Source organism: Seriola lalandi, unplaced genomic scaffold, assembly GCF_002814215.2.
Source record: "Seriola lalandi dorsalis isolate HSWRI2012SDOR001 ecotype SW California unplaced genomic scaffold, Sedor1 jcf7180002054982, whole genome shotgun sequence".
Classification (NCBI taxonomy): domain Eukaryota; kingdom Metazoa; phylum Chordata; class Actinopteri; order Carangiformes; family Carangidae; genus Seriola; species Seriola lalandi.
The window spans coordinates 1115147-1126346 of NW_019525531.1; positions in this window are offsets into that span (position 1 = coordinate 1115147).

The following is an 11200-nucleotide window of genomic DNA, read 5'->3' on the forward strand; positions in this document are numbered from 1 at the left end:
CACCCCCCCACTCCCTCAGACCCTTCATCTCCAGCTTCTGTGGAGGAGGATGACTCATTGTTTTCAGAGTTTCCTCGAGTCACAGGCACATTGATTGGAGTCATGTTTTTTTTCTCACTCTGTGCTGTGGGACTCCTGCATCCTCGGCTCATCAGCTCTGATGTCAGCGATTGGCCCGTCACGCCGACCTGTCAGAGCCGTCTGGGAGCCACAGTCTAACAGCAGCTCTCTGAGAGCCACAGCTCGCACAGAGGAATCAGACTGAAGTTACATGTTTGTCTTTGAGGTCAGACACAGTGGTGTTTTGAGCTAAATATAAACAGCATCAGCGTGCTTACATGAGAAACCAAACATGCTTGTTTTAGCAGCTGTTTAACTCTAAACAAAATGTGTCACTGACGCTGGACATCTGCTGATGAACTGATGATGGTGCTATGTGAAAATCCAGTAGCTCATGATTGTCTTCACTTTATATATCAGGGCGTGTATTCACAAAGCATCTTAAGGCTAAAAGTAGTTCCTAACTTGCCAATGTAGGAGAAACTCCTAAAAATTATCAGCGTGTCAGTCCTAACTTTAGGACTCTTCATTTTTCTGACTTTCTGTCACTTAGCTCTAAAAGTAGCTCCTACGTCTGGGAGAAGGTAGAAGCAGTGGAGAGGATTCCTAACTCACTGAGACCAAATCACAAAGAATCTTAAAGAGCTGCTGTCATCCCACGTCACAGTGTTCTGGAAACCTTACACGATGCTGAATTACCTAAAAGATACGACTCAGTCACGAGGGAATAATGATCGTTGTGGAGTTTTTGAAGGTGCAATAACATCTCCAACTGAAACAACCCGATCAGCGCGGAGATGAAGTGTTTGGCAACGCTGCGTTACTTGGCAACAGAGAAAGGCTGATCTATTCACCAAACAATAAACGCGCTCTGACGTCATAGGACAATTCATATGATTTATCTGAGATGTTCAACAACTACAGAGAAATGAAGCAGCTCCACGGTCGGTCTACCTGCTGTGATCGGTGCCAGAGATGGAACGCATGTAATAATTATTGCACCATCACAAGACGAGGAGGTGTTTGTAAACAGGAAAACAAATTCACACCATCAACACACAGGTTGTATTGATGCTGCTTGTACAGTTGTAGACATTGTTGTACAGTGTTCAGTATCTTCACACGAGTCATGGATCTTAATGGAGAGTGACCTGATCAGCTGTTTGAAAGGATCATATTCCAGCTGGATGTCACCTGGTGGGACAGGGGAAATGTTCTCACACCTCAACCCACAGCTGGGACCACAGCTGCATTACAACAGGTACAGCTACAACAGACTGTGGCTAATAGTCAGTTAGCTTTAGTCAGGTCGTCTAGGACAGGTTCGTTTTTAGTGTAAAATTAAATTCTCCCGGGTCGACACAAACCTGATCATACAGATGTATTTTGGAGAATGCACTACTTTAGTAAACAGCAGCTGATCTGTTATTATTTCATTTGCATCTGTTTATTTCTCAGTGTTTTTTATTTTTATTATTGCGGGATGTTGCGCCTGCGTTTTCATCAACCAATCGCTGTGGTTCCTGCTAGCGAGTTCGTCCATGAAAATAGACGTCAGCCATAGCAACAGAGTCGCACTTTTAACTTAGGAGTTTTTGCCTTTCCTTACGAAAAGTTGGTCTCAGCAGCTTTGTGAAGAGGACTTAGGAGAAAACTTTTAGTTAAAAACTTTTAGTTTGAAACTTTTAGCGTGACTTAGGAGTACTCTTAGCGGTAAGATAAAATGTCTTGTGACTTCGGGCCCAGATTGTTAACAGTAAATGTGAAAATCATCCAAGATCAATAGCAAAATGAAACACCTGGCCTGGGTCCTTGGCCCATATTCTTCCATATCTGGGTAGAGCTGTTACCAGAGGATTTTCTGTGTATGTGCCAGCATTGGTCTGGATGTGGAAGTAGCATTTGACAATCACTCTGTATATAAATTGGCTAGATTTGTGGAGCTGCCCAGATAAAAGTAACACTGTTTTATTTCTACACTGGATCTAAGTTTTCTGTGTTGTTTTGAAGAACATCTCAGTTCCCATGGTGCAAGTGTCCTACAGTGTTCTTTATACTTCTGTTACTGTGTCCAGTTCCAGAAGCCCTGACAGCTGGTTTTAAGGCTCACTTTCTGGATCAGGCTATGTGTCTATAATATGGACCTTTTAAAGTCGTGAGGCACCTGAAGAATGTTGCTGATGTGGAGGCAGTGTCACAGTTCTGTATTTCAGGTCACCTGCCTCACTTCAGCATTCCTTGTCATCCAGATCCAAGTCAGTAATTTTCCATTCACCCTGTTCTCCTGCACTTCTGCATTAGCCACGCCCACCTCATCAAGCCAACTCTATTCACCTGGTCACACAGCTGCTCCTGATTACCCTCACCCAGTATACACACCCCAGCCTTCCAGTCATTCTTCGCCAGATTGCTCTTCGCTGTCACCAATGCAAGACGTTGCCATTGCCATTTGGATCTCCCGTTGCCGACTCAGCCTGTTTTTTGATTCCCCCTCATCGCCTGTCCCCCGGTACACGACTAGCCTTTTGAACCCGACCTTGAGGTTGGTGCTGCATCTGGGTTCACCTCCGGTCCGTTACAGGCAGAGTCACCTGTTGATACTTGACTGAGAGACAGCTGTCTTAATTTAGAGAAATGCCAGCTTTGTTTATGATGATTTAAACCAAGGTATTGTGGGTAATTTTTACAGTTACATACAGCAAGAGTGTTCTTAAATAAAAACATTTGTGGCACCTTCAGGGCCGACTTAGGAAATGTAGTCCACATCATGAAAAGAAAGTCACATTGCATTATTAATGAAAGACAACAGAAAATGTGTATATTCATTGTTCATAGCCAAAGATTATAGACAGTATATTTTATAATGGCTGTAAAGCAGGACTCTGCTCTCACTGAATCTTACCTGTTATTTCCTATGTCACACTCCCCAGTCATTACACTGTGTCTGTCTGAAACTTTCCTCCCTGCAGAATCTCTGATCTCACTTACAGGTACACTTGCACTTTCTCTTTTCACTTTCATTCCTCCAAACCTCCCGTTTCACCTTGATCTAAATGCTGCTATTCTCAGCCGTCTGATGAGGATCTGGGCCCTGAGCAGACAGAGACAGGTGCTGTGACACCTTTCACATCTGACAGACATGAACAGACAGCGTGGAAAAACCCCGTTGAAGTTCCCTGTCATTAATTTTTCACAGCTGAAACTCCTGGCTTAGTGTTGGCGGTTAAAGAAGGATTCACCGCACAGTCTTTAATGTATTCTACTTTTGTGAAATGAAACACTGCAAAATAATTTCATGCTGACAGAGTGCAAGTTTAGATGGAGGAGAATGTTTTTTTTTTTGTTTTTTTTTCTTTCTTTAGTCAAGATTTCAATACAATGTGTTGATGGAACTGAAATCACTGATGATTCCCTGCAGCTCTGAAGAGATTCCCTGGTTCAGGGTTTCAGTTTTCGGGCTCAGTCTCTGTGTTTCCAGCTGTTATAGACCCACTGTCCACTACCAGCCAGGCACCAAACAGCTGACAGGCACATTTAGAGATTAACTGGTGAACATTTAGAAGGGAAATACCAAACCAGATCAAAAAGGAGACACAAACCGTCTGATGGGATGATAACGCTGCTGTGTGTCTGCTGTATGTACAGCTGTTTGCTGTCTTGTTAGCCATAACAACGATATAAACCGTGGCATTTTGAAATGGACAAAAATGACCACAGCTTTAAGATGCAGCTCCTTAAATGGCCACTGGCTGCAGGTTCCAAAACATTCTGAATATATTGAGGTAAATGAATAAACCTCCAACTTCTCCTCTCTTTAAAATGACTTCTTCCTAAACTAACTCATGAGTCAGTAACTCACTCAACTTCTTCTATTTTGCCTCGGTCGAAAAAACCTTACTCTAAATTGTGTTGAGTTCCAAACAGGGAATTTGGAGATGTGGGGATTGTTCAGTGTATATATATATGTTTACCTTTAAACATTGAAAATATGTAAGTTATGGTTGAAACACAGTATCATATCTTATTCAATATTAGTTATTCCAGTTATTTTTCAAGCAAAAACAGTAAAAATTGCCAAATATTCTCTGGTTCCATGTTTTCAAAGGAGATGATTTGCTGCTTTTCATTATAACAACTCATAAACTGAATATGCTTGGGTTTTGTACTTCACTTTGGACTCTAGAAGTTGGGATTTATTTATTTTTCACAATTTTCTGACAGTTTTTAAACTATACATTGAGTCAATAATGATAATAATCGTGAGTTGTGGCTCTAAGCAAACAGGATGCAGCAGCATCGTTATAAGACTCATCAACTGTTAAAAGAAACACTGGGAATGTCTCTGGGAAAAACATTCCCCAGAGATGCTCTACCTTTTCACCTGCCCAGCCCTCCTCTGCTCCTCACACCCACAGTCCCTCCTGTTAATAGAACTGGGTGCAACTCACACTCCTTAAAGTTATGACGTAGGAACATTCATGATCATTCACAGAGTTGTTGTACTGGTTTGCCAGGTCAGGTCCAGACAGAACATTTCTGACGCCTTGTAACGTTAACGTTAGGGTTCGTTCCTTTCATGCTTGTTTGTTAACCATTCTTCTATCTTATCCTTTTTTACGTTTTATGCCGGTTGTTTATCTACTTTTTTTTTTAATGCTTTCAGGCATCCCCAGGTAACCACGGTAACCCTGTGTCCAACGTGTCATAACCCCATGAACTTTGGGTAATTACCTCAGGCAAAGTCTGCAGAAATGTGGACTTATGGTGCATAAAGCGCTCTAACTGTCTACCAGAGAGCCCTCGTGCACTAGATGGTTTTACAGTGGGACAGCACTAATCCCTCATGGACAATGGGATTGGGTCCATCATGGCTTCATTTTCGTACAGCGGAAGTGGAGACGTGTCGTCCATCTTTAGATAGAGTCACTGGTTAGAACATAGGGGTTTTTTCACATGTAAAAACACTTTGCGTCCACAACTTCCTGTGTAAACACAGAAAGGTTAGAAAACATATTGACCATAACTCTAGGATCATTGACCTGTCCATCAAAACCCCCTCAGCTCCCCCCGGGCCTGATGGCGAACGGCCGTCAGAGTTGATCTGATGTTTGTCGGACGCCGAAGCGTGTTTCAGTGGAGGTTAAAAACTCCAGCAGTCGCTCCTTTCATGACTGCTGCAGCTCTCCGCAGGCGTCTGCCTTCCACCCACACAACCCTTTGAAGTGCAAACCGAGGCTTTCCACAGCACTTTTCACCTCCACCTCTGGGCACTGCAGAGAGGAGTGTGTGCGAAAGTGTTTGCGCCTGTGTGTGGAGATAAAAATGGGAGACAGATTGATTGCATCTTATGTGTTTGTGATAAAATACACACTGCTGTATTCCCTTTTATGTGACGGATGTTTCACGGAATAACACCGCAGGTACAGAGCAGTGTTATTCTGAGTTATGGATGTGTAAAGTGTTTTCATTAAAGTGTGAATCGCTGCTCATAGAGTCACTCTCTCTTTCATGATACTGTAAACACCTCACTGAGCTTTTCATCAGAATGAGTGGGCTGATAATATGATGCACATTTAACAGTACTGAACTCGGTAACAGGTTTCTCATTATAAAAAAAAAAAAAAAACATCCTTCAGTTCAAAGGGATATTTCAGTTTTGACTCTCTTCTTTACCCAGAATGACTTTGGATGAATCAATGATGAACTCATGAACATGTTCAGCTTCATTACTGGATGTATATTTGTGGTTTTCCATTTTACAGGAGCTTAAAAACCCTGTAACCTGAGGCTCTCCGCCACCTGAACTGCACTGCGTCAAAGAAATGTTGAGCCTTTGGTGCTACATTCTTTTCATTTTATGTTACAGATGCTCTTGTTTTATCTTGTTCTTGTTTCATTCAACAACTGGTTTATCCCCAGTTCTTCCAGAGGCTGTCCTGATATCCTCTAGTTTATCTCTTCATTTCTCACAGCTGATTTCTTCTCCATTCATTATTTGTGCTTGGCAACAACTCAGGTCGATTGTCATCTTGTTCCAGAACCATCTGCCACTGATATCAGCAGACATCCAACACTGTTTGACATATTACATCTGATTCCAACAACTCCTCCAACTTAAACAACCACACAGGTCATTTTTTGCAAACCCTCTGATACAACCTATAGGAGTGTCTCCTGAAATAGCGCTCCTACGGCGGGAGGCGTACAGTCTCGTTTAAAAAATGTATGAAGCCGACGGAGAGAGACAAATCAAGAGAGCATCTTCCAAAGTTACATTCATTTTAGTTAAAGTTCTCCTCCTTTTGTTTATTTGCCTGTACCTTTAAGAAACTCACCTCATACAGTATTATCTTAAAGATCAGAAAGAGGTCTCTTAATGTTCAATATGAACCTACATTCTAAGGTTTGGGTAAGTTCATGGTCGGGCTAAAAGCATCCAACATTGAGTTTTTGTAGAAAATGGGATGGAAAGGAGTGGCCTGTCGAGTCACAGTCAGACACTTGCTCCCCAACAGGTTTCTGCACCATCGATCGACTGTTGGCAGTTTTGATCCCTAAACACAGGAAATACAGTTCGTCTTCCGAAGCCTGTACTGATCAAGAATCAGTCTGTTCACAGAACCCGCTCATCAACATGTAAACTGGTTCTGACTTACTGCACTGAAACATCCCAAAGCAGCCAGACAATCAGCAGCCCTCACTCAGCTAATGAGAAAACTGTGACAGTTTTAACGTCTCATTGACTTCAACTGTTTGCTGATTACACTTGTCAATACTCTGCTTAGCATCAGTACAAACCAATGGCTCCTGAGCTGAAAGAAGAATAAATATCAGTGAACACATCTCCTCTCCATGAGTCAGCAGAATCTCAGTTGGACTTTGAGTGAACTGACATGACTCACAAAAGACCAGATGTGAGCTGATGTATGCAGCAGAGGAAAGCTTACGCACTGCATCTTACTCATACAACTTATTTTGGTGATATATTAAAGATCCATATTAGGGGCGTCGCGTAGCGCAGTGGGTTACGCAGGCGCCCCATATATAGAGGCTACAGTCCTCGCTGCAGCTGGCCTCCGGTTCGACCCCTGCATCGGACGGCCCTTTGCTGTGTGTCATTCCCCCTCTCTCTGCCTCCCCATTTCCTGTCTCTCTACTGTCCTGTCCATTAAAGGCAGAAAAAGCCCCCCAAAAAACTTTAAAAAATCCATATTTTCCTCTTCTCCTTTGTTTTATTTGAAGTGTTGATCCATAAGAAGATATATTTGTGGTTTTAAGAAGAAAAAAACATCTCAGTGTAGTTTTACATCTCCTCTCTCAGGCTTTCCTTCTGGAGCTCTAGTAACAACAGGTCAGTGAGCCAATCAGAAGAGAGGAGGCTCTGAGCCTCCTCTCTTCTGATTGGCTGACTGCTTTCTGAGTGATCCAATAAAAATATAGAAGATTTCAGGGAAACACTCAGAGAAACCAAATCCTGTGAGGTTGGTCGGTGGGTCCAGGTGGGCGGGGCTTGTTGACTGCTTTGTTGTGACATCACAAAGTTCCAGAAGTCCTGACGGCTGGTTTTAAGGCTCAGTTTCTGAATACAGGCTGTGTGCATTTCTCTGTGGACTGAGGCTTTGATACTTTCACAGTATTAATATAGAACCTAGACCTGATCTATAATCAAACAACAAAGGGACTTTTAGACTACGTATATGGGACATTTAAAGGAAGATTTCTCTGATTACATGATTCAGTAATCAGTAATCTCTGATTACTATGACAGATTACTCTGTCATAGATTACTCTGTCATAGTACAAAATGATGACATTTTACCTATCTGAAATTTGTACTTTTTTGGACAAAGATATATAGCAAGCATTACCTTCTAGAAAAAAACCCAAAAACATACTGAAGATACAGGGGAATATTAGGAAGGAAAACTTCATCTGTAACGATTGACCGAGTGGTGGAGTTTATCTTCGTTAACATAATTGATTTTAATTATTTTCACCAGACAAATACCATAAGTGATCCAAACAACATTGGAAAATTATACCAATCTTGGCCCAGCACTTGTAGCAAAGTGGCCGTTCTACAGTCTCCAATCAGCGTTCATCCCCGTTATGAAATAAATAATCAGACACCAACAAAAAATGTTTATAATCTTTTTTTTCCCCCCAAATGTTCTTGTTAGTAGAATTCTCAAAATACAAATATAATATTAGAGTGTTAGAGTTAGATGCACACAAATGCTAATTTAAATATAGGTAGGTACAGTCAGTTTAGTTTAATGTAATTGTTTTAAGATTTTATGAAAAATAATCTTGTATGTATTTGCAGCTTTAGATGTCATTGCAAATTTTCCAGGGGATGACATGGGGATGTCACTGCAAATTATAAATTTGTCAGCCCTCAGGGGCCCCTTTACTGCTTGGGGCCCCAAACATTTGTCTGCTGTGCCTGTTCCTAAGCTGCACCGCTGCTTTAGTCTACAATCACAGAATCAACAGATGTCACATCTCCATGGGGAAAACAACTTTACACAACAAACTTTACCTTCAGAAAGAAAAGGAAAGGAGGGTAGCCTAGCTTAGCATAAATACTTAAAAAATATACTCTACCGTCACTCTGCAGGTTTCCTGACAACATCATGCTGACAATAAGATTTTGGCCTTCCTGGTTAAATAATATCAATGTTGTGTCTGATGGGAGACAGTGAAGTGCTGCTTGCTGCCGTCTGACTGCTAAATCTGTTGATGTTTGGTCAATAATGACAGCATGCCCCCCCCCCGCTTCCGCCTGCAGCTTTATTTTAAGCCTGTGTGCAGATCCACCTCTGTTGCACTACAGCTGTGACATGTGGACATCCCTGCATTAGAGTAATTACACAAACAGGATCTTTTCTCTGTGTTTTTTTTTTTGTCAGGCAGGGGTGCCACTGGCTGCTGTCAGTCATTTGACTTTACTCGACGCTTGGCATGCCATCTGTGTGGCCAAAGCCTTTAATCACCTCTAAGTCCATTGGACTAGTCCAGCAAAGGTCCTTAAGAGCTTAAAAAGCACAACCAGCGTACTTTCACACACATTAACACATCAGCTCTGAGAGATATTTTTAGTCAGGTTCTGGATAATTACCATCTGTTGGACATTTCTGGTCTCATTGGTGATCTTACTGACAAGATATTCTCCTGTGCCATCATTAGTGATGCTGCAGGACCAATTGTTTTCCTCATTAGAGCGACTCTGTGGTACATGTCTGTGATACAATCCAGTGGCACTAACAAGATAACATACATCATGAGTGTGTAAATACACACTGATAAATCAGAACTGATATAGCATGAGGCATAAGCATGGCAGTCATATTGGTTTGATCAACCAGCTGAGCTACAGGAGACTGCATTTGACCCCAAACGCACTTTTGGTCTGCCTGAAACACTGAAAACTTACATTTCTAAAAATTCCGCAGCAACATCTCTTTCCAGGAACAGTGCCCTTGTTTTACTTAGGATAATCCACAGAACAGTTTCTTCATGGTTCTTAAAGGTGCAGCCACATTAGCCTTCTGTTAGTCCACACTGAGCTGAGGCATGTGATATAATGGCTCAATAGATACTGAAGAGAGTGATCATTCACACACTGTCACCAGACAGAGAGCAGTCCTGCAGTTTGTAGTCTTGTAGCGCAATACAATACAATCCCTTCAATAATCACTTCTTGATTTTCAAACATAATGCATTAAGTGGTTCTATTGAATTCAGAAGACGGGCTTAAATAAAGGTTAAAGTTACGTCCACACTAGTACGTTCTTCGTTTTAAAACGCATTTCTTTTGCTGCATTTCGCCTCCAGTCCACTCCAGGGTCGTGTTGTACTCTGGATGGGCAAAAACGGAGATCTTTGCAAACGATGACGTAGACATCGCTATTGGATCTCATCAGCTTTGATTACCAGTGGTGAAAGCAACATGAATAACGAATTAGAAGTGTTGCTGACCTTGTTTTTGCAAGCAGCTGTTGTGCAGTTAAATTCTGTATCTTAACGTGATCGTTAGTAGTATTTTCTGCAACTTATCAACTGCAGAGCAGAGAATCTGCCTCCTGTTTAGTGTTTAGTGTTTGCTCAGTGTACATGAATGAATATGTATGCTTTTTCAAGTGTGTTAGTCTGGATGGTTTCTGATAGGAAAAGCGGTCGTCTGGACGGAGATCGTCTCAGTTTAAAATGCAGTTTTAAAATGAAAACGTAGTAGTGTGGATGTAGCCGGTGTCTGACATGCAGAGCAGGGCAAAAGGTTACACCAAAGGAGGAAACATGGACCACAGCATCACCAGTTTCTGTCTGGCCAGGGACCTTTGTTGCTTCTCAACACTGAACTGAACTAATCAGTTTACAAATGATGAACATGAATGGCAAGGCTGGTGTTAGCGGTACAGATGCATAGTACTGCTGAAGCCAGTTTGTTTGAGCATTTGAACTTTTATGAACAAACAAGTGAAGACTCAGACGGATTATATCTATATACGGATTTTAAATGTAACTCATGTCTGTGATTCTTTAGTGTTACAATAATTCATTTAGTTTGGGAGTGGCAGTGATTTGGGGCTGGTGAAGGATGGGGTGAAGGAGGTTCTATTGAAAAAGAATAGTGGGCGATTTATTTAAAAAAAAAACGGAACAAATGAACGTGAACCAATTCATTTTTGGAACTGTGAACTTAGTTCAAAATTTGAACAATGAACTTTGAATGTGAATTAGTTCATTTTCATCTGTATGAACTGAGCTTTGAACTTGTTCTTTTTAAGTGTGAACTGGCACAACACTGCCTGAAAGTAATCAAACACCTGTCATCCCTCCACCTGCCAGTGTCAGGTCAGGACTGACTCCCCCCACCCAATCCCTCTCACCTTCACCCCCTGCCTCTCATAACTTTTGCATACAACTTGAACACTCTCCCTCCTCTGTCTGTCAACCAGTCATGTGCACCTTTACATTCATGCAAGTGCAGCAAATGTGAATGGTTGGTGTCATGTTAAAACTGTTGCACATGTACTTGCATAAATTTTCTGAAGGGGAAAAGGGGCTTTCATAGTCCGAGCCTCATCATCCTGGAGCGCACACCTTGCCGCAGGCTGCTATAATTAGCCCCCCCCCC